Source organism: Pogona vitticeps, chromosome 1 (assembly GCF_051106095.1).
Source record: "Pogona vitticeps strain Pit_001003342236 chromosome 1, PviZW2.1, whole genome shotgun sequence".
NCBI lineage: Eukaryota > Metazoa > Chordata > Lepidosauria > Squamata > Agamidae > Pogona > Pogona vitticeps.
In genome coordinates, this window is record NC_135783.1 from 274,050,003 (window position 1) to 274,073,091 (window position 23,089).

At 41.0% G+C, this 23,089-nt stretch overlaps 1 long non-coding RNA gene across 1 annotated transcript; it reads left to right on the plus strand.

The window, feature by feature from the left end:
- The first annotated feature begins 248 nt into the window (after positions 1-248).
- On the plus strand, positions 249-21,490 carry LOC144585803 (uncharacterized). The gene is made up of 2 exons (XR_013540365.1): positions 249-12,669; positions 15,609-21,490. It is a non-coding gene; the product is annotated as an uncharacterized LOC144585803 (long non-coding RNA).
- The last annotated feature ends 1,599 nt before the right edge of the window (positions 21,491-23,089 follow it).

Sequence of the window (23,089 nt, forward strand, 5' to 3'; positions counted from 1 at the left end):
CCAGTACTGGGCCGTGGTCTTAGCAGGACAGGGCCATGGAGACAGATCTCTCCCCCCACGCATGTACACCCCCCACACACACACAGCCCACCCACCCTCATGCATGGGTGCCCCCCACGGACCCCGCCCCCCAAGCGGTCTGCTGTTTGGAGAAGGTTGGGGAACAATGGTCTATAGGATAACCTCTAATGCTCACTACCATTTACAAAGTGATACAATGCAAAGGAAATCCCAGAAGCTGGCTCCTTTTCTCATCAATTAACTATTTCTCGTCCAAACACAAAGCAATGCCCAGGGCTATTTTTTTGACAAGTGTGGAGTTTCAAAGTTACCATTTTTTTGGTTTGGGGTCCCCACAGTTTTTGAATTGCCTCATGGAATGCTGAACTGGGCTTTCACATAATATTTAAATAAAACAATAAGTAACTGGGAACTTCCTTAGTCTTATTTCATTGTTATAATAGAAGGCCTTCATCCCGCTAATAGGCAGTGCAATCCAAACTCAAAGGATGCATCAACTCTCCTCGGTTTAAAATGGGCCTGAACCTCTCAGGCGAACACAGCCCTTTTTGTGCTGATTTTCTCAGATTTGTCGACACAACTTGAATTGCCAGCATAATTGCTAAACTAGATGAGATCAGCTGTCAGAAGAGCCCAAAAAAGGGAGGTGGGGTGAAAAAGAAGAGCAGAGGAGGGAACGACTGACACCAGTTCCAAAACCTGCTCAGTGCACAGTGATGATCACTCTGGCAGCACAGCCAAGAGGCCAGGGTCAGAATAGACCTAAGTGGTTTTCAGCATCTCTGGGCAGGGAGGAGCTTGGATTTAGCACCCACCTCAGCTGGCCTTGTGCCTGCTCAGATGTCTTACTTTCTTGTTATTCTTTAGGGGGGAGGGAACCTTATAGAACAATAGAACCTACAGGTCCTTGAGTCCAAACCCCTGCTGCAGCAAGGTATCCAGAGCGAAAGCATCCCTGACAAGTGACCATCTAACTTCAGTTTAAACACTTCAGATGAAAAAAGGTACACCATCCTCCAAAAACGGTCCATTCCACTATCTTATAAGAACCGAGTTCCTAAGGCTTGAGGGAAGTCTACTTCCTTATAAACTGAATGCATTATACCCTCTGCAGCTACAGTAAACGTGTTTGCTCCAGCAATTTACTTCCTAACTAGCAGCTTGTTCTTTCCATGCCCTGCTAACGATTGTATGATTCAATGACAAAATCTGCTTTTTACAGATAATTTATCCCCAAGCCCATTCAGGCTTTCTCATTCCAGACTTCAGCATGTGGCAGGACCTTGTTAAGCAGATGCATCTAGCCTTCTATACATTTTACTACAGATCTGTCCTGGATTCTAGAATCAGTGTTTCAAAGAAATTAGCCTTTGTATTAGTGAAGGCTTTGATTCGTGAAATCAAAGAAATTAGTCTTTCTTTTTTCATAACTGCTTTGAATTTTTTTCCCAAAGAGCAGTCATTTTAGAAGAAATTAGTTCTTTTCTCCCTGACCAAGCCCCAGAATGCCTCTCATTTCCTCCTAAGGCTGCCATAGCCACAACATTGGCTTATTCCTTGCAGGCAGACAAATCTGTTCACACAGCTACTTTGTGCAATTAGGGAACCAGTCACAGTGTTGTGGGGGATCATATGCATAAACTCCCCAGTTCTGGTTCTAAAGAGCTGGTTTTAAAAACACCAGGGAGCAGAAATGCATTCTTCCCCAGATTCTAATATTTCTCTAATGTCCCTTGCCTAGAACAAACTGTTTCCACAGAGAAAGATACATCTCTCTAGTTAGAATTTTCTGACACTGTTGGAGGAGCCAAACAGATGGTCAACGAAACAACTACAGGGTTGGAATAGTTACCAGTATTTAGGTGATAATTTTCTTCTGGTTAATTTTTTTGGAAATTTGTTGACATTCTCACTTTTGTCCATATTTGGGTTGAAAGAGATTTAGAAAATTCATATAAGGGAGAAACTGAAATTAGTATATTGATCTACCCAAGCTTGGGGCTTTGTTACTTAATTCTCTAAAACTCTGGATTTTAATCCCTGTGTATTAATCTAAATTAGAATGAATGAAAGTTGCCACCTTTTTTTCCTGAGAAGCATTTTATCTTGATTGCATACACGACAGGCAAGTACAACATACCGGTAGTTGTTTCCATGCTGGGGAAAGTTGCATCTCGTCAACTGGGCCAGAGCTGGCAGGGTACAATTCTATTCTAGTTCTTTATTTTAAAATGTAGACACAATTGCACAGAGAGGAAAACCTGAGGTTTTAAACAATCATCTGCAAGAGAAATTGAACCTGAAGGATATTTCTAGCCTGACTAGGCATCATAACATTTATACTGTACAGTATATGCTGTGAAAAAGCTCTGAATGGACATTTTATGACACTAGATGCCATTCTTTTCTAATATTCTGTTGTTCTTTGCTTAAATGTTTTTTATAGAGTTTGACCATATGGCTAAAAATGCTCTATCCTTAAGGGACAGGGTATCTAGTACTTGCTGCTACAGCTACCACAGTTATACTCAGAGCAGTCCTGAAGAGAAACTCACATTTACTACTAGTCCAGAAGTTATAAAAAAAGAAATGACTGGTGGGTTTAAAATCAGTATCTTTTATCTAAGCCTGAAAAAACTGTGACCTTGTGTTCTATTAATAACTCCTAAATCCCCCATTTCTTTACAAGGCAGACCTGTTGCTTGTTTAACGGCTGGCTTTATTCTGAATTAATATACACAGAGACAACAGAGGCCCCCTAGAGGCTTGAAGAAGAAGCTACATCAACACCTGCCATGCTCTTGCAGACATTCATTGCCTGTCAGGAGCATGAAAACCTGCTCTCACTCCCCGTTTTGAGCTCTTTGGGGCAACAGTTCATGTCTGATGGTCTGATTTGACTATCCATTGTGCTTTAAGATGTACGAATCAGGTCTCACTTCTGAAGCCTATGTGTGATTTGGTTTTGTCTCTGAACAGGAAATTGTTCAACCATGAGACCCAAAATAGCACTGTTTCCTCGGAGGAAGGCGGGCAGGCTTTTTGTTTGTTTGTTCTCACCTTTTGCATATGGCCTAGGTATTATTTGCATGAAAGGTAAAGGCTATAACTACCATCCAGCTCCTTTCCTGGTTTTGACCTTTTTTTTTTATGTTGTCCAGAGTAAGCAATTTCTTCTATCATGCTTTGTATTTTGTAAGGTTCTTGGTCTCAAAGAAAAGTACATAAGGCTAGGAGGAAGGATCTAACTGATAGCTTGTGTAGTGTCCAATCTCCCTAAGGAGCGCTTAGCACTCGATCAGAGAGTTCAACAGACCACTTACCTAACACTGAGGCAAGTCCCAAGACCCCAGCAGTGTGTAGTGTAAGGCCCTTGAACAAGTCTGACCTTAAAAGAACACTTTACTTTTACCCAGTACTTTGCAAGTACAGACACATAGGCTTTGTGATTCCTTAGAACTCACAACAGCTCAGTTATGTAGGACTCTTAAAGATTTAGAGGGCTAGTTTGTGGCCCTCTCCACCTCCTGGATTTAGCCAGACCCTGCTGTTCAAGAGACCAGTCCTTTGTAAGGATTTTTATAATGAATTTTTATTAGAAAATAGTTTCATAGAATCAGTTTATATTGCTCAAGCTTTAGCATAAAGAACATAATCAAAGATTAATACAGTTAAACAAAATAATCTCCATTAAAATAATAAACACTATTAAGCTGGGGTAAGGTGGGCTAGCCCCACCTCCTTCTTTCTCTCCACTTACATTCTTTCTCCTTCAAGCCACGTACTCAAACCATCAAGTTCTTTTTCTCTCCCATCATCATAGAACAGAACTTCTAAACTTCTCCCACATAACTCATCATCCATTTTCTACATTCTCTAACTCCTCCCTTCTTCTTGACACTTCATGGCTGTTTACAAATTAGCCTCAAGGGGCTATAACATCTTCCTCCTCTCTCAATTCCCATGAATATCCAGGTGTTTTATCTCTTCTCCAATTAGCTTGGAATGTTGAGTCTTCCACCGTCTCCTTGTCCAACCTTCAGCTTTATCTCTAACCACGCTTTACCGGTCTTCAGAAAAACACTCTCATAGCAGTTAGAAAAACGCATTCCAATGTCTCTCAAATCATCTTCATACAGAACCTGTCTGACTCCATCTTACATTTCTCTGGCTACATATCCCATACTGCTTCAACTCCATCACAACGTGTACCTCTGTGCTACTAAAAAGAACTTCACTTAGGATCTAACAAGACATTAAGGAGACAAAGTATTGTTTGTGATTAACATATTTTCCCTTTTGACAATAGGAGTTCCTCAGTGATACATGCCTTGGCAATTAGACTTGCAAATTAAGGCCAGGTTCAGCTTCTAAAGACTACTCACAAAGCAAAGCACGCCAAAAGCAAAATGGGCATGCAGAAAAGCAGGTGCAATGAGAAATAGGTATATTTCACTATGAGGAAGCTCTACTTTTAGACATATTTCAGAAATATTGTCTAGTTCTGCTGCTTATTAGATCCCAGCATTAAGAGCTGCCCTCTATGGTTGATGGGACGCCTTCCACTTGATAGCTCAGAGGTTCTGGTCGCCCGCTGCAGTCCCCCTTTCATGACATGCAAGCACTAGCAGGCCCAGCTAAGTCCAATTCTCTAGAGAACAATTGGGCATTTGGCTGCTGCTCTCTTGGTAGTTTTTGCACATGTTGCCAGCTCTCAGGTTACAGCCGAGACAAATGGAGGGGTGGGGAGTCGGCATTCTGGAATGCTTTTGTATTCCTCTTACCTCTGTCTCAGTGTGGCTGCTTGAAAGTTTCCCAGGAAGAATGTTCAGTAGAGACAATCATTGATGCAAAGCATAAAGCACAGCTTGTTTCTGCCCTGATTGCTTTTGACATCATCTTGCAAACAACTAAAGTTCAAATGAGAAACAAATTGACTTGGGATTCAGGTGCAGGAGGAACACAGCCTTGAAGGAGACAGGCACACACAAATGCTGCTGAGGGGGGTGGGTGGGATGGAGCCTGTACGTCACAACAAGGTTACAGCCTCGCTTTGAATGTTTGGATTAAAAGGCTATCAAGTATATAAATAAAACAAACGCCGTGACACTAATCCCACTTCAGCAGCATTCAACAGCTTCTATTATATTACGACAAGAATTGCTACCACTGTTTAACCTCTATTTAGCTCTAATAAGAAGGGTCAATGCTGTGGGATTACAGTAGTTCTGTCAGACAGGAAGAATCATGTGGGTGGCATAAGGAGAGAAGTAAAGAAGCAAATTGCCTGTCATTTTCTGTATCCTGTCTCAGGGCTGACCAAGTCATTTTGTTGCCTGAGGCAATGGGCAGGATGGTGGCCTCTGTTCCTTTCAGAGAAGTCAACTCAGCCTGACTTCTACACACTGGCAATGCAACAGGGGCCTCCCCTACACCCAAAGGGAGAAACCTAGTGGGTGAAAGTATCCAACTTTGCAGGGCACTTTGACAGAATGTGCCTCTGGAGAAAACACATATTATCATCTCTTAATTGTGAAGCTGATGCCTGAAGCAGTTACCTGTTTCTGCAAATGGTCAGAGGAGGTCCCTTGGGAAGTTTCTATTTCCTCTCCTGACACCCATTCCTCTTCTTGCTGCCCTGCAAGACCAGACATCATACAAGGTATTTCATCCCTCTCCCACCTAGTTTATAGCTCCTTTTCCCATCCCACAAATACCATATGGTCACTGAGGGTTTGGTGCACTGTTTGATGAGTAGAGTCTCTTTAGAGGGAGTGGGGTTCCCTAAGATCTATTGTTATTCCCAAGCTTGCTAATTCTTCCATTTTTTTCCAGGAATTGTAAAAGAGCAGTATGCAGAGGAGAAGGCCACTATTGACACAAATGGAGATTTTCTTTTCTTTGTGAAAACTGCAACACACAAGTGGCCGTTGTACCCCTTCCCCATTTAACTTTAACCATTCTGAGACAGTATTTGTTTCTTTGTCTATTAATTTTTTTTTATTCTCCTGAAACTCTCTCTGATGTGGGTTAAGCAATCCAGTGTTAGGTTCAGCTTCTTCGTGGGGACCAAATTGATGTGAACCATTGTTTTAAAAAGAAATGAAAGGAGAGACTCAAGAAAGTTTCATACAAATTGTGACTTCAGTTATGGCTTTGGGCACTTCAATCCTAAATGTGCTCACATAAAACAATGCTTTAGTCATGTAAGTTTCATTTATATCTCCACAGGGGTGGGGTGGAGTAGCTCTGATGGTTTGCTTCATCGTGTCTGATGGTCTAAGCAAGCATCATGAAGATGAGAGAACATTCTCTGGAATGCTCAAATCAAAGAAAGATTTACAAAGAATCAAATCCCACTGAATTTAAGTTCTCCATTGTTCTCCATTGCCAATGTGCATAGGGGCACAAGACCAGAAGATGAACCGTAACAAGGGTGAGGAACCTGTGAGCTGGCACATGTTGGCAAACCATTACTCTCTTCATCCTTCAACATCACCTAGGCTGCCAGCGCTAATAGGAAGCAGAATGTAATCACATTTGAAAGGCTGCAAGACCTCCAGACCTGATTTTCAGCTTTATGAAAAGACACTGACACTGGAAAGACAGCTATGGGTGCCCATGCATTTTGTGTTAGGATGATGTGGCATTTACTGACAGAGTGCAGCACACAGATCGCAGCAGCACTAACACATGTTATTATTGAAGAATAATTATCATCCTGAAGAATCAAATATATGCAAAAATTGAATCTTGGTGGTAATTTTCTAGGGAATGCACTTACGAATAGTACCAGACTTTCTCCCCACAACGACTAGATAATTTGAACCTGCTTCCCTTGAGGGTAAGCGAGTGATGCTCTTGGCATTGTAAAGCTCTGGTTTCTTTGGACTGGCAAGACCCAGGTTGAAATTTCAATGGAGTTCACTCGATGACTTTGAGTCCCTAGCACTCAGTTTTGTCTGATTCACACAGTTGTTGTGACAACACAGGGAGTAACAAGAAGATCCTTCAGGCCTCTCTGAACTCTCTGAAGTGACACAAACAATTACTGAATTGCTGGGTAGCTCAGTGGCTTAGGTATCTGGCTGTGGAGTCAGAGGCTGGGATTTCGATTCTCCACTGTGCATCCATGGAATCAATGATTCACGGGTTCCCATCCAGCTCTGCAGTTCTACTATTGTTATTATTATCATACAGTAGGATTAATAGGATCAATAAATATAGCATTATAGTACAAATACAACCACATATGTATTCACACAAAACACCACATACACCCCAAGCTACACCCATCTTCTTGCTTGTATGCACTGAACCATTAAAAAAATTGCTGAAGATAATACTTAGAGCTCCTGATGTTTGAGATATACTTGTAAGGCCAAACTGGAAAGTAAGATGGCTGTTCAACAATTAGAGCTGAGTTTTCTGACAGCCAAAGAGTAGAGGGGAACCCCAATGTTTTGCTTTGAAGATTTTGCAAGGCTGCAAGTTTCCATGAGTCCTTTTGTCCGATTGTTGAAAAGCCAGTTTAAAAAATTAGGCTTTTATCAGGAGCCAAAGCTTTTGATTGTAGAAAAATCCCTACCTACATCAATATTATTTGGATCATGCCTTAAAGAACTAAGTAGTCTGAGGTGGGGATGAATGGCAAAAGATACATAACGTGGAGCCTCCCTTTATTGAACTCTGGGGAAGCTTCTGAAAGGAATTAAGTACTTCTCTCTGATCTGAAACAGCAAATGTTACATATTTATCTGGAAAACCTAGCTTCAGGCCCTGATATTATGCAAGCTTTTAAGGTGAGGGTGTACACTGTGTGACTGTGGCAAAAAAACATAACACAGACTTTGGCAAAGGCCCCATCCTTTTCTTCTCAGCACGGCCAGACTTGCCCGCAAACCTCTTTGGTGTACCTTCTCATGGCCAGCAGGTGTTCCACTGCTGTTTGTGTGCAACAGGGAACACAGCGTACCAAGTAAAGTGCTGTTGTGCAAAGGGCAGCCTTGCTCTCAGTGTAGAACGCTCTGACTCAGAGTAATACTGTGACGGTTTGCCACGTAACCCCTGCTTGTGTCCCCAAACAAAGGGCTCAGGCTATGTCTTCACACCAGCAGATAACAATTGGGACGTTCCCCCCTTTTCTCATTGCCACCAGTGGGTTTTCCTTTATCCACAATCTATAAAGAACTTTAGTCAGACACTTGTCAGATTACTGCCAACAGAATTTATTTATTGAAGTGTATTAACTTTAATCAGAATCACAGATGTTCTTTACTCAACGCATACAGTCTAATCATTGAAATATCATATATCTTGCCACATTCACCACCTGCTCTATCTATTTATCTTGACCAGCTTATCTCTATTATTATTCCTTCTCACTATCTCCCTGACTCTATATCTCTCTGCTTCTTTCTCTTTTTCTCTCTGCCTCACCTTCTTATCTCTGCTGACTCCACCCCTCCACTCCTCTCATAGGCTCATGCAAATGAGAACCAGACTGTGAGTGACAGGAGTGAGGTCGGGCAACAGTCACAAATATCAACAAGCGTCACCAAACAAAATGGCTGAAAATGGGCAGCTTGAGCTTCAGAGATACTGCTTGTGTATGCTGAAGAGATGGGGAAAGTCTCTCTTTTTCTCTCTCTCGGCACAAAAAAGTAGTCAAAAAATGGCAGTTCTTCCAAAGCTGTCATTTAGATTCAATACATTCAGATGCCTTTTGGAAAAAGAGGCACATAATGTGCACGATGTGCCTAACATGGATCTACACATCCCACTCATTTTGGTCAGAATGTATAACCTTCCCCCAGGAACTGGGCAGAAAAACTTCAATTTATAATAAATATTTCTCAGTGTTGGGTGTTTTTGTGCTATCACATACTGCTGTCTGAAAATAACTTTCACTTACAGTATAACACTATGCAACTTGTTTCTAACATTTGTACGGAGCTTGAGAACCTTTGTCAGTAAAAATTATTTTAAGTTCTTTAAAATTAATTTTGATGCTCATTATAATTACATGAAGTTACAACCCACCTCTTAGAATGATGGCAGGTTCCTTCAACACCAAGAGTTGTGCTCTAATGTAGCAAAGGCAGGTTGTCTGAGACCTCTTTTAATGAAGACACAAGATCTTACTGATTGCCTGTAGTAAGCAAGGATGTCCACAGGAGTTTGAGTAAAAGTTGCATAGTGGTATGTGAACATAATTCACTGTATATATAGGTCATGCCACTTCATTGCATCCGTCAGTGTACATTAAAATAGTAAAGAAATGCAAGATTTTAAGAGGGAGGCAAGTATTCCCATCTCCCACCCCCACAGCACTTATGTATGTTGCCTCTGCTTTGCCATGATATAAGGTTGAACATATTTTAACTCTAATGAGGTAAGGTAGAGCTGCAGACAGTGTATGAATATACATTTGAATGACCTGTACAATATAGAAATAGTTAACATGGAATTATAGAATAATGAAGTTGGAAGGGGCCTATAAGGCCATCAAGCCCAGTGCAGGAATGCAAATCAAAGAATATCTATCAGATGGTTGTCTAAATTTCTCTTAAATGTTTCCAGTGTTGGAGCACTCATGATTTCTTGGGGTAATTGATTCCATTGCCGTACTGCTCTAACAGGAAGGTTCTTTGATATTCAATCCAAATCTGGCTTTCTGTAACTTGAGACCATTGTTGCATGTCCTGCACTCTGGGCTGACTGAGAACAGACCCTGCCCCTACTCTGAATGACAGCCTTTGAAATATTTGAAAAATGCTATCATACCTCTCCCCAGTTCTCTTTTCTCACAGCTAAACATGCCTAGTTCTTTCAGTCTTTTCTCATAGGGCTTGGTGTCCAGCTTCCTAATTATTCTTGTTGCCCTCCTCTGAACTTGTTCCAATTTGTCAGCATCCTTCTTGAAGTCCAGAACTGACACCATACTCAAGGTGAAGCCTAGCCAGTGCCAAATAGAGGAGAACTAGTACCTTGTGGGATTTGAAGACTATATTTCTGTTAACACAGTCTAAAATAGCACTTGCCTTTTTTGTAGCCACATCATACTGTTGGCTCATATTCAGCTTGTGATCTATAACGATTCCAGTATCTTTCTTGCTTTGTAGTACTGCTTAGGCAAGTATCCTCCATCTTGTAACTGTTTGTTTGGTTTCTTTTTCCTAGATGCAGTACTTTGCACTTATCCCTGTTAAATTTCATGCTACAGTTTTTAGCCCAGTGCTCCAGCCTATCCAAGAATTTTGTTTCTGTCGTCCTAGGTATTACCTAGTCCACCCAATTTTGTATCTTCCACAAATTTGATTAGCATTCTATATTGAAGAGCACAGGGCCCACTTGTTACTTCCTCCCTGTCTGAGAAGGAACCATTAATCATCACTCTCTGAGTACGATTCTATAGCCAACTGTGTAGCCAATCTGACAGTTGTTCTATCAAGCCCACATTAGTTAGCTTGCTAATCAGGATATCATGGGACACTCTGTCAAAAGCTTTGCTTAAGTCAAGATAGACGATGTCTACAACATTTCCTCTGTCTATCAGTTACCTGATCAAAAATGAGATCAGATTAGTTTGGCAGAATTTATTCTTGACAAGTCCGTATTGCCTTCTAGTTGTTACTGCATTGTTTTCTAGCTGCTTGCACAATGACCGCTTTATGATCTGTTCCAGAATTTTGCCTGGGACTGATGTCAAGCTGACTGGTATGTCATTTCCAGGTTCCTCTTTTTTGCCCTTTTTGAAGACAGGACAACATTAGCCCTCCTCCTATCATCTGGCACCTCATCCATTTCCCATGATTTCAAGAAAATAATGAATAGTGGTTCTTAGAGCTCTTCAGCTAGCTTCTTCAATACTCTTTTATGCAGTTCATCTGGCCCTGGAAATCTGAACTCGTTCAAGGTAGTGAGGTATTCCTTGACAATTTGTTTCTCAATCTCCTACTGAAATCTTGTCCCCTCCACATGTACCTCACAGTTTTCCGGAGAGTCATAATCTGTCCTTTGGGAAAAGACTGAGCTAAAATAGGAATCAAGCACTTCTGCCCTTTCATAGTCATCTGTTATCATTTTTTCCATCTCTATTGAGTAGCTGAGTCATTGTTTCATTTCTTTGTCTTTTGCTACGCTTTTTTTTTTGCTTTTAGTGTCTCTGTAATCTCAACTCATTCTCAGCTTTTGCCCTCCTAATGTGATCCCTGCAATTTCTTGCCACTTGTCTTCTTTTGTGGCCTGGCATTCCTTTTACTTCCTATATGTCTCTTTTTTATTTGTTTGTGTATTTTTCACATCTACTGCAACTCCACCTCCCTTTCTATTCCTTCTGTTCTTTTTGAACAATTTATATCCTTCCTTGTGGTATTCCAATCATGAGAGTCATCCTGCCAAGGTTCAATGATACCTATCAAATCATATTTACCTTCCTGAACTGAGATTTCCAGTTCTTCGTATTTGTTTCTGATACTCCTGGCATTCATGTATAGACATTAGCGATAGTGTGATATGGTGTCTGCTTTTCTTTGTACACTTATATTAATATGATTGTTAATGCTAATATTATTATTGACCCCCATCAGAACTGTTCGGTCTATTCCTCTTATTGTGTGTAAGGCTTCATCTATCTTAACTTCTGTGCTTGTGTCCCCCTCCCCCTTCCAATTCAGTTTAAAGCCCTCCTGATGAAGTTCTTCATGCTGTGGCTACACACATTCTTCCCATTCCTTGTGAGGTGCAAGCCATCTCTTACTAACAGTCCACCATCTAGGAAGTTTAGTCCATGATCCCAAAAAACAAAATCCCTCACATCAATACCACCTTCATAGCCAGCCATTCACTTGGTGTATTTTCCTTTCCCTTTCTAGTCCTCTTCCAAGCACTGGACGAACAAACTATCTGGGCCTCAAAGTCCTTAAGCTTCCTTCCCAGAGCTTCAAAGTCTGATGTGATGTCTTCAAAGTTGCTCCGGCTGTTTTGTTTGTTCCCACATGGATAAGAAGAAAGGGATATGTTTCCACTGGTTTTACATGTGATGCCACTCCTTCTGTCACATTCCCAATCTGTACTCCAGGGAGACAGCATATCTGGTTGGTCCATGGATGTTCCCAGCACACTTCATTTTCATCCCATGTAGTAGGGCATCTCCTATTACATCTAGTTTTCCCATCTTCTTTTTATAGGGTGTGGGTTCAGTGCTTCTGCTTCACTGAGGTTCAGTCCCTCTCATATACTCCTGTATGGTCTCCTATTTGACTTTTATCTACTTGCTGTCTGCCAGACTCCTCATGAAGAACCTGAAAGTAGTTTTGCAGTTCCACCGGTGAAGATAGTCTTTGCCTTCTTTTGTTCCTGTGACTCTTTTTTCATGGTGCTTCCTCCACTAAGTTTGCTCTCTCCTCAGCATTCTCTTCCTCTGCCTTCCCTTGTTGCTCTTCCCTTTCCAGTGCCTCCACTGACTGCTGCTGTTCAAGAGTTCTGTCAATGTATAATTAATCTTCCCTTATAGCCTTAAGTGTTGCTACTCACTGCTCTAGTTTTCTCACTTTTTCTTCTAACAGTGCCACCAGTTTGTACTTGCTGCATCTGTACACCATGTTACACTCAGGCATAAAGACAAACATGGCACAAACTTTGCAGGTCAGTACAATTGAAGTGTCTCTTCCCTCCATAGTTCCTGTTAGCTTTTTGTTTTGATCTGTTTTTCGGTAAATACTCTTTCCCTTTATTTTGTTACCTTGAATATAGTTGAGAATGTTCACTTATATATAACTATTTTCAAAAAGCCAAACATTTTGTTATGAACCCCCCACCTTCAAACTCATGTCAGTCCGTTCTGTTCGCAAGCTCCCTGCGTCTGACTCAGTTTTATTCCTCAGCTACGCTCTGAAGAGTCAGCAATCAAAAGGCCCTCCAAGAACTCACAGCTGCTCCTTGTACCTCTCAGTAGTAATCAGGACACACCCCTTCCTGTTAAGCTGAGCACATGGCCCTGTTGAGGATATTAGGAATGGAAATTTGTCTATATGTGTGTGGGAAGATTAGTTCTCTCAAACCCTCATTTTAAAATAAGTTCTCACTATTCTGTTCATTTTGAAGCCTCAGTCAGATGTGATTGTGCAGGTTTGCTGCTGATGCTGGTGCTGGTGGGCCATCTACCTTTGCCCCCCACCCCCTAGAGCAGTGGTCCCCAACCTTGGGCCTCCAGATGTTCTTGGACTTCAACTCCCAGAAATCCTGGCCAGCAGAGGTGGTGGTGAAGGCTTCTGGGAGTTGTAGTCCAAGAACATCTGGAGGCCCAAGGTTGGGGACCACTGCCCTAGAGGGTCTATCAGATATAGCAATTGTTGAGTCTTACGTGGGTGCCAAAGTGGATCATCTGAGCAGGGCCAGGGAAATGGCTGTGGATGGGAGCCACCTGCGCAAGGCAGTAGGCAAAGGCCCATGCTAACAGCTGGTGTCTATAAAAGAGGTACTGGAATACGCTAATGAGAGGATTGTTGGGGAGAGTAAAGGTTCACCAGACATGGGGGATGAAGAACTGGATGCCTCTGTGATATAAATAAGGAAGGAGCCTGGGGAGATGCATCAGATGAACCCAAGGAGGCCTTGATCACTGAGGAGGTACTGGACTATGTGTATATGAAAGATCCTTGGGCAGTTATCCCGAGGCAGTTTAGACTTCTCCATGATTTAAGTAACTCCAGTCAGGTTCATAAACAGGTATATCACAATTACTCTTGTTCCAAACAAATGTAAGCCATAACTAATCTAATGTGATTTACAAGAAGTCAGATTTTGGCTGAATATCAGGGAAGGCTTCATAACTGTTAGAGCAGTACAACAATGGAACCACATTACCTTGGGAGGTGGTGAGTGCTCCAACACTGGAGACATTCAAGAGAAAATCAGACAGATATCTGTCAAGATATTCTTTGATTGAGATTCCTGCACTGAGCAGGGATTTGGTTCTTGTCGCCTTATAGACCCCTTCCAACTCCATTATTCTGTGAGAAACACTCATAAAGATGTTTGAATTGCATCGAAAAATTCGTCTTCCTTCCTTCAGCTGAAAGCTATTGAACAGCTAAGAGAAATTAAAAATTGTATCAAGTCTGATATGAGTGAAAAATATTTTTAGTTAGAAGTCATCTAGACTTTATTCCCAGATATCTTCTTATAAACTTCAAACATTCTTTAGATTTAACTTCACAGTAGAGCCATTTATGAGATTCTTTTCTTTTTAGTGGTCAAGGCTCTCTAGTCTGAAGAGCATGCTACTGAAGCTAGTGCTTTCTTTTCAATCCCAGTCACAGTAATAAGGTCTTGTGCAAGAGGAAGTGGGGGGATATTGCATTTCCAGATATAGCACCTGAAGGTACATTTCCTGAAGGAGAGGTGCTTTGCAATCAATTCTTTATTGGGTTTACACTGAACCAAGACCATGGACAACCGCAGCATTAAGCGAAGAGAGATGATGCTACCTCAGGCAGCAGATGTGTAGAGAGGCAGTAAGGGAGTGTGTTTAGGGCATTTAATTTGTTTAAAGATAGATCCGTATGTGCCACACTGCCTGCCCTGTAACTGTTAAAACTAGCCTATAGACCACTGATGCAATGCAAGATGCTGTCCTATTACCAGAGATGAAATAAAGTTTAAAAGCCAGTGTGCTTCATATCCATATCTGGAATTGCATAAGGGAGAGGAAGCCATCTTATCATTCACCTCAGGCAGCACAATGACTTTGGCTAGCTCTGGCTAAGAGTAATGGAACATGCTACGGGAGGATCTCTCTCTCTCTCTCTCTCTCTCTCTCTCTCTCTCTCTCTCACACACACACACACACACACACACACACACACACACACACACACACACACACACACACACACACACACACACACACACACACACACACATTTTTAGAGAGAACAGGACCTCCAAGAATGGGACTGCTTTGCTCCTCCCACACAGTCAACTCATAGAAATCTCTATTAAAAGGACACATTTCTGTTTCTTTGAACACAACCCAGTCAAGGGGAGCTTCAACGTGGACAGCTCCTAGTCCTGCGAGTGAAAAGACATTGGGAAGCTATTCTGGTTTTCCATCTTTAACAGATTTTTCTATCGCAGGGAAAAAAAAGAGTCCAGTTCTTTATCAGCTCCATCACTATTTGTTCTTTCTTTCTTTCTTTCTTTCACATTTCTCTTTTTAGGGATCCCAAAATCACCTCCCATCCTGTGCTAACATTCCTTCTTTGTTTTCTTTCTTTCTTTCATTTCCAGCTGTTTCTGCATTTCTTTCTCTCTTGTTTACACCCTCATTTAATCCAGTAGTCTGCCCTTGGAGCAACAGGGCTTAATTTGGTCCTATACTCTTCAGGTCACAGCTTCATGTCCTTTTCCAATAGTTATTAAATACATACTAATAATCTCCAAATCATGAGGCTTCAGAGGTTTCAAGTACTTACAAATACATTTTTATTTCCTTGAAATATAGTTGCTGAAGACATAATCACATTTTGCCGTAAGTATTTATGATTTGCTTTCTGTTGTTTTGTATTTATTTACAAATATAGGAGCTGTCCAGAGGTTGAGTTTTCACAGTCTGTGGATCCCCAGGGGCCTGTGATGTCCTCACAATGAGTCCATGAAGTTTTGAAGAAATGTTATAATTTTTTGTAATTAAGAAAGAAAGAAAGAAAGAAAGAAAGAAAGAAAGAAAGAAAGAAAGAGAAAGAAAGAAAGAAAAAAGAAAAAAAGAAAAGGAAACATTAAAAAATCTTAATTTCCTTTGCTTGTTTGTGTAAAACTTGGCTTTTCTAACCTACTGCCTCCATTAAAAACAAACAAAATTAAATATTGGTTATGAAAATAACTGTTTTATAGCAAATAGTTCTTTGATATTTCTGCACATGGTGAGGCAGCACATGTCATTTCTTGCTACAGTGCAGACAGAAGCTATGGTAAGAGATAGCTGGTCAGTCAATGTCAGTGAGTGTTCAGATGGACTTTGTGATCATGTTTCTTCTTTGATTTCTGCTAATAAATCCATTTAGTTATTGTAGGGTAAAGTGATTTGATATTATCGCAGTGAATTTTGTAGCAATATATTTTGGCTGAGCCACAGAACGGATCACTCGCTGAATATTTTGAGACATAAAATAACTTTTTCTTAGGCATCCTTCAGTCTTGAAAGACCATGGTAACGCGCTCTGTATGGGTGTCCTTTCCAGAGCAGGAAGCTTGGGTAGAATATTATGGTGGATAGGCTGTTACCCAAGCAGCAAATCCCCCCTCTCCACGTTGCTGAAATAGTCCAATGGAAAGGCAACTGATGCTGTTGATAAGGGTGCATCCTATTCAAAGCAAAATGAAGCTTCTTCCAGTCATCTTAAAAAGTGTGGCTGTTATAGCAAGGAATACCTGTCAATGAGACCCTTCATGAGAAACTTTAAATAAATATATGATGCACTTTAGGGTTTTAAATCTTGAGTTAAGTCTTGGTGGCCTATGACAACAAAAGATATTTAAAAGAGGTCTGCAGTAAAGAAAAGGTTAAGAACTGCTGCCCTAATAGATGTGTTCTATATCACCCTCAGTCTTTGTACAGATTTCCCCCTCATATTTGCCTCCTTTTAGTCTCAATCTACACTGACCTCCACCAGATACTTAATGACACCTTTTTGGTAGGTGATGGGCGTAAGTGGGAGTAAGAGGCATCCCATTCACAGATATGGTGTCCGCTGAGAACATTCAGCTGAACATTACAGAAATGTGCTAGAATAAAGTACCCCAGCCAGTTTGACTTATTTCAGTAGTTCTACTGTGTCCCTTATGTAACACAGTGTAGTGTTAACAGTAGTGGTGATAACTATGATCAGATGCAGAATGAATTTCTTTCCATGATCAAACAATAAAAAGAAAGGTAATTTGGGGGAATAAGCTTGAGTTTCAGCACATTTCACTGCCTGTGAGTCATGAGAGAGGAGCAGATCTTGTTATTGTGGTCCTCCCTTACCACTGCTCAAACATCAAGCTCTAAACAATTGTGTTACATTGCATCCAAAAGTCTTCCAAGTTCTTCTGCCAGAAAGTTACTTCCCTACCTGCACTGGTTTTCCCATTTATATTACCTTGAATGGTCACCTGCAAAAGCCAGAAAATAGTATCAGCCCTCTCACTGATATGCTCCAGAATCCCTCCATCCTTTCCACTAATTTTGCTCAAGTTTTGAGATCTGTATATCCCCTGGGGCTACCCACACCACAAAAAAAAAAAAAAGTTTTTGTCACCAAAAAGATTTTAAGCTGGTGTTAGGGGGTGCTTTTAAAAATTAAAATAAAATTTTAAAAGCGTTTCTAAAAGACAAAAATAATTTTGGGGCCAGGAAAATGTGTCCAGGGATGGACATGTGAAACTCTTAACTCCCTGGAAGTTGTCTACCAGAGTGAGACAGTTGATAGATGGTGCATATAGAACTTTGATGCTGATTTCTTGTGTGTGTTTTTTATTGTTGTTACTGGTTTTTAAATGATCTGTTGTTATACAAGGAGGGATGGGGCATAAATTTGTATACAGGAAACACTGTTGTTTTTTAAAGGAAGAAAAATTCATAATATCTACATTTTTCGTCTGAACATCCTTGCCAAGGACTCGCCACTAAATGCATCCATTAATTCATTATTGTTTATGATTTTGGAGCACAGAAAGTTCATTATTTGAAGCAGCTTGTTGCTTCTGTGCACAGTGCCATTAAGAAGCTTTTATTATGCAGCATCAAGGATCTCCTCTAAGATGATTCCTGATGGGTGAAAATTAAATCTGTGTCTTGCACAAATACCAGTAAATCGTTTGAGTTATGGCAAAAGGAACAGGAAGCATGGCTGATACGTGCTGAAAAGAAAGTTATCCACTCTGATTTCCTCCATTATCTTCTTGATATGAGACACAAACATTATTTATTTCTATGAGCTCTTTCATTTAATATGTATTTGGAACCCCAGCTCCTCGAGGACTTGGTAATTTTAAGACAGATACTATTTGGTATCCTTATATTTCAGCCATTCAAGGTCCCTGTTCTGTGGGCTGCAGTTCACTTGCAAATCAAGCAGAACTGAGCAGATGGAGCTACAGAAACATAACCTTTTCCCCAAAAAGTGAAAATAAAAATTAGCAGGCACTGAAATGTCAGGTCAAACCTCCCACTACCATTTGTGTTAATAATTCTTATATTTGACTCAGAATGAGTTCAGGCATTTTCCATGCACCTTGGAGTGAATATAGGTTAGAGCAGTGACACAAGCAAAATATGTGAGGCTGGGGGCTATAAGCAGCATCATACCCATGAGGTTGTCAGGAAAGGCAGAATATGGAGCATGAGTGCATGCTTAGACATTGGGCGATGCAGCTTCCCAGAAATGTGATTAGGCAATGGAATGAGCTCTCTCCAGTGCAATATATATGAGCTGCTTCCGTTAGGTATAACAATTGGCTACATCCAGGCAGGCCATAAATTTCAGCTTTAGGTTCATTGCTATAGTCTGCATCCTGCGGCTGCTTTATAATTCACTGGCATCCTGAGCTTCGTAAGAGGTTTTCTTCCGGTGCTGCTCAGGACCTTGGGTGATAGATGTGTATTTCCCTTTAATCGGATGTATTATTTTGTTTATGTCAACTACATTTGATTTGTTTTTCTTGATGCAAATGATTTCAGGATCATTAGACCTAGTGATCCAGTCAGATTCAGTCCAAGTCTAGCTGAAGACATTTCACTGCCTGAGGCAATGAGCCCCCCCCCCCCAATTCAACATGGAGAAGCTGAGTGGACTAGCAACTGGGTCTTCCTCTGACACTAATTGCAGGACAGCTTTCTAAGCTGCACCTGAGAGCCGGTGGCCTACTTAGAGGTTGCCAGGAAGACTTCATGGCACAAAAGCTCTGTCTGCTACTGCTGTGTGACCACTCATCTGCTGCCTTAATGGTAGGACTGGACCCAACTCCATCATAGGTGTTACAGTATATTGGATACATTGGCATTGAGATATTCTTTCTTTGGATACCTGCTGTGAGATTACTATGGATACGTTTTTCATAGAAACGTACGAAGACAGCTCCATCTTGTTCTTTGAGGTTTCCTATGGGCCCAAATCTGACTTGCAGCATGAATCTGTGTTTACTCAGAAGTAAATCCCACAGATTTAAGTAAGATTAAAAGTGCAGTGTTATACTGGGGGAAAGTATCCTGTCAGTTTGATCCAGTGATCCAAATGGATTGAATACAGTGATGATTTAGATTGTGATCCACAAAATTATTACTATCACACTCTTCACTTTACTAATTGGCACACAGTATACTGAATATGCTATCTAAAGGGGGCATGAAAGTAAAAATAAAGTGTTCTGTGTTATTTCTTTTTATTCACACAGCAGCAAAACTTGCAACATCCTTGGTTTCAACAGAGCCAGACACAGACATTAAATTTTTTAGTCCTGGGCTTTCTTATATTCCTCAGAAACTCACCTAGATTCATATCCCAACTTTTGTTTGAATTATTTTCTGTTCCCATATGGAAATCTATAACTGATGTAAGTCAAGGGCCCCTTCTAATGCAAAGGGGTCCTCAACTTACATCAGCTGTGTGTACATCTCCCCAATTTACAGCCATTCCAATACGAGCAAAGGCCCTTTCTGACATCCCAAACTTATTTTTACAAACACTGTAACTGATATCTGGCAGCTGAATCATGGCAACTGAACTTCTTTCTTTTTATGCTGCAACGTTTTGCTACTCATCCAAGTGGCTTCTTCAGTTTGAGGAGATCCCCGATATATCCTCCACATAGGTTTCACTTCCAACTAGTCTGAATAGGCTCATTAGAAGATAAAGGACTGGAGGTGAGAGATAATTTGACTTCTGCATTCCTTTTCCTGTTGTTGTGGGTCGTTGGCAGTTGTTAACAGTGGTCTTTCTGGTGTGTGTGGTCTTAATCTTTCTAGAGAGGGATGAAAGGGCATCATGATAAATAGGAGACAGATTGTATCTAAGGCCTCCACCCCTGTTGAGTCCTTTTCTATATGCACATCTATAGCCTCCCTGACTCCTCTCTCAAACCACCTATCTTCTCCTTCCAAAATGAGTACATCATAGTCATCAAATGAGTGTTCTTCAAATGAAGGAACACTGCTGATTGTGCCCCTCCTGTGCTGAGCCATGCTCCTGTTTTGTGGCTGTTTGGTTTCTCCAATGTAGAGCTCTGAACACTCCTCTTTGCATTGGACCGCATATACTGTACTATATTGCTCCTGTTGTGTTTTGGTATCCGGTCTTTTGCATGGACAAGTCTCTGCCTTAGTGTGGTCGTGAGTTTGAAGTGCACAGGTATGTGGTGTTTGCCAAAAATCCTTTTGAGATTTTCAGATACCCGCCATGTAAGGGGTGACAAGGTTCTTTTGTCAGCTCTGAGTCTCAAACTGTTCCATTGTACTCCTGGGTTGGGACATTGCCTTCTTAAAGACCCATTTTGGATATTCACAGGTCTTAAGGGCTGTCCTCAGATGTCTATCTTCTTGGCTTCTGTGGAGGTGGGGATGTTTCTTGCTCTATGGTTTAGCCACCCCAAGTAGACATGGTCTAGAGGGGCGGGGTAAAAATCAAATAAATAAATAAATAAAATAAAATTTAGCATTGATGACCTCCAGTTTGTGTTGCAGTGGGTGATGAGAGTCAAATCGCAGGTATTGATCAGTGGGGCGGGGGGTTCCCGTAGATTTCTATTCCTAAACTGCCATTAGATCCTATGATGACTGCACAGTCCAGAAAAGCCAGCCAGTTGTCTTTGGTGTCTTCCCTAGTGAACTTAACATTTGGGTCCGTTGTGTTTATGTGATCTGCGAAGGCCTAATCTTCCGCTTCACCCAGGTACCATCCACATACTTGAACCAATGGGTTGGAGTTGTCCCCTGGAAGGTGTTTAATGCCATCTTTTCCACTTCTTTCATGTATAAGTAGGCAACAATGGGCAACACCAGGGAACCCACGGCACAGCCATTTTTCTATCTGTAGAACTCACCTCTGTAGGTGAAGTAAGTGGTGCTCAGACACAGGTAGAGGAGCAGGCATATCTGGTCTGGGTTCAGGCTGATTCTGGTGGAGAGGATGTTGTCTTCTTCCAGTCTCCTTTTTACAGTTGTTAGGGCATGGGTGGTGGTGGTGGAAATGACCAGGTGAAGGCCTTAGATACAATCTGTCTCCTATTTATCACGATGCCCTTTCATCCATCCCCAGAAAGATTAAGACCACAAACATTAGAAATACCACTGTTAACAACTGTTAATGACCCATGACAATGGGCAGAGAAGGACTGCAGAAGTGAGATTATCCCTCACTTCCAGTGAAACCAACCTGGAGGATATATCAGGGACCTCCTACCAACTCTTCTCAAACTATAGAAGCTACTTGGATGAGTATCAAAACATTTCAACATAACAAGAAAAAAGTCCAGTTGCCATGACTCAACTTGCAGATAACCACAGGATGACCAAAAATCTTCACAGTCTGTAACTGGTAATGAACACTGGTGTACAGTATTTACATCCCCAAGTTGTCCAGCAAACAAGAAAGCAAGTGAAATTATGAGGGACAAATGAGAAGATGATAGAGGAATGCCCAGCAAGTAAGCCAGAGAGGAAATGAAGTGGAGAAGAGAAAAACAGCAGAGGCTGGTAGGGAACACCTAGCCAGCAAACAAGAGAATGGATGAATCACGGAGCAGTAAGAGTGCCTAGCAAGCAAATTAGGGAGAGTAAGCATGATCAAGAAGACAACAGAAGTCAGAGAGAAGTGTCTAGCAAGCAAGAGAATAAGGGCATGAGAAGGAAGTAGAAGAGTGTCCAGCAATTAAATAGGAGGAAGGAGGTGGGGTAGAAAAGAGAGAAGACAGGATAGATTGGATTGTAGATCCAGCAAGTAAGCTGAAGAAAGGAGGTGTGAGGACGAAGTGTGAAGAAAGCAGAGCTTTCATTTATCCCGCATGAAAAATTTCCAGGAACTGAACTCCTGTTTTAACAATGAGCAAAACAAAACAGTGGTTCAATTTACAGCGGCTCATTTTACAATTGTCATCAGGGACAAGTTAAGTTGTAAATGCAGGGGTCTGCTGTGTGCATTTTCCTCACTAACCAAAGCATGTTTGCTTGTCTCATATTCATTTGTATTTTTAGTCATTCATATTTTTTAAATACATGGGTTTGTGCCTATGAAACACCACACAAGCCTCACAAGTGTGTCAGTTTCTGAGACAACGAACCTGGGGAAGTGGTTTAGACATTAATGGCTGTGTGTTGTGTTATTTTGAAGGGACAGCACATTTACACTATTATACAAGCTACATATTCACTGCTTTACATTGTAGCCAAGTGTCATATCTTCAGTGTTGTCACATGAAAAAAATACACCAAAATATCTATGAAATGTGAGTGGATGTACTCACTTCTGTGATATACTATATCTTTTTTGTATACAATTATTAGGTGTGTGTAGACACACACACACACAAAACTAATAAAAACGAGGAATCACAAAATAGTATTTCAAATCACCAAAGCAGTAAAAAAATACTGCAGCACTAACCATAATTCATTTTACTGGAATAGACAATGCTAAAGCTTTACTGCATCACAAAGGCAAATAAAAATTTATTTATCCAAACTAGCAAAGAGAGGCTAACCAACAATCATGGAGGCAATATACCCTACAGATGCATTTTAAGAAAACTGTTTTGTAAGTTGATCCTTATTGTGATGACTCATCTATGTTGTTTCTTATTAAAAAGGTATCATAGACTCCCCCAGTGGCCAACATTCATACACCTTTCTTCCAGCTACCACTGCCGACTGCTGTAAAAGTGATTGTCAGTGAGTGTTTATGGTTGTTTCGTTTTGCAAAGTTCGACCCCCTCCAGTGTAAAAAGACAGTTTGGTGGCAAGATAAAACACACTCCTATGAATTCCAGTGACTTCAAGAGCTAGAAGAAAGTTACTTCCTTCAGTTAAGAGGTG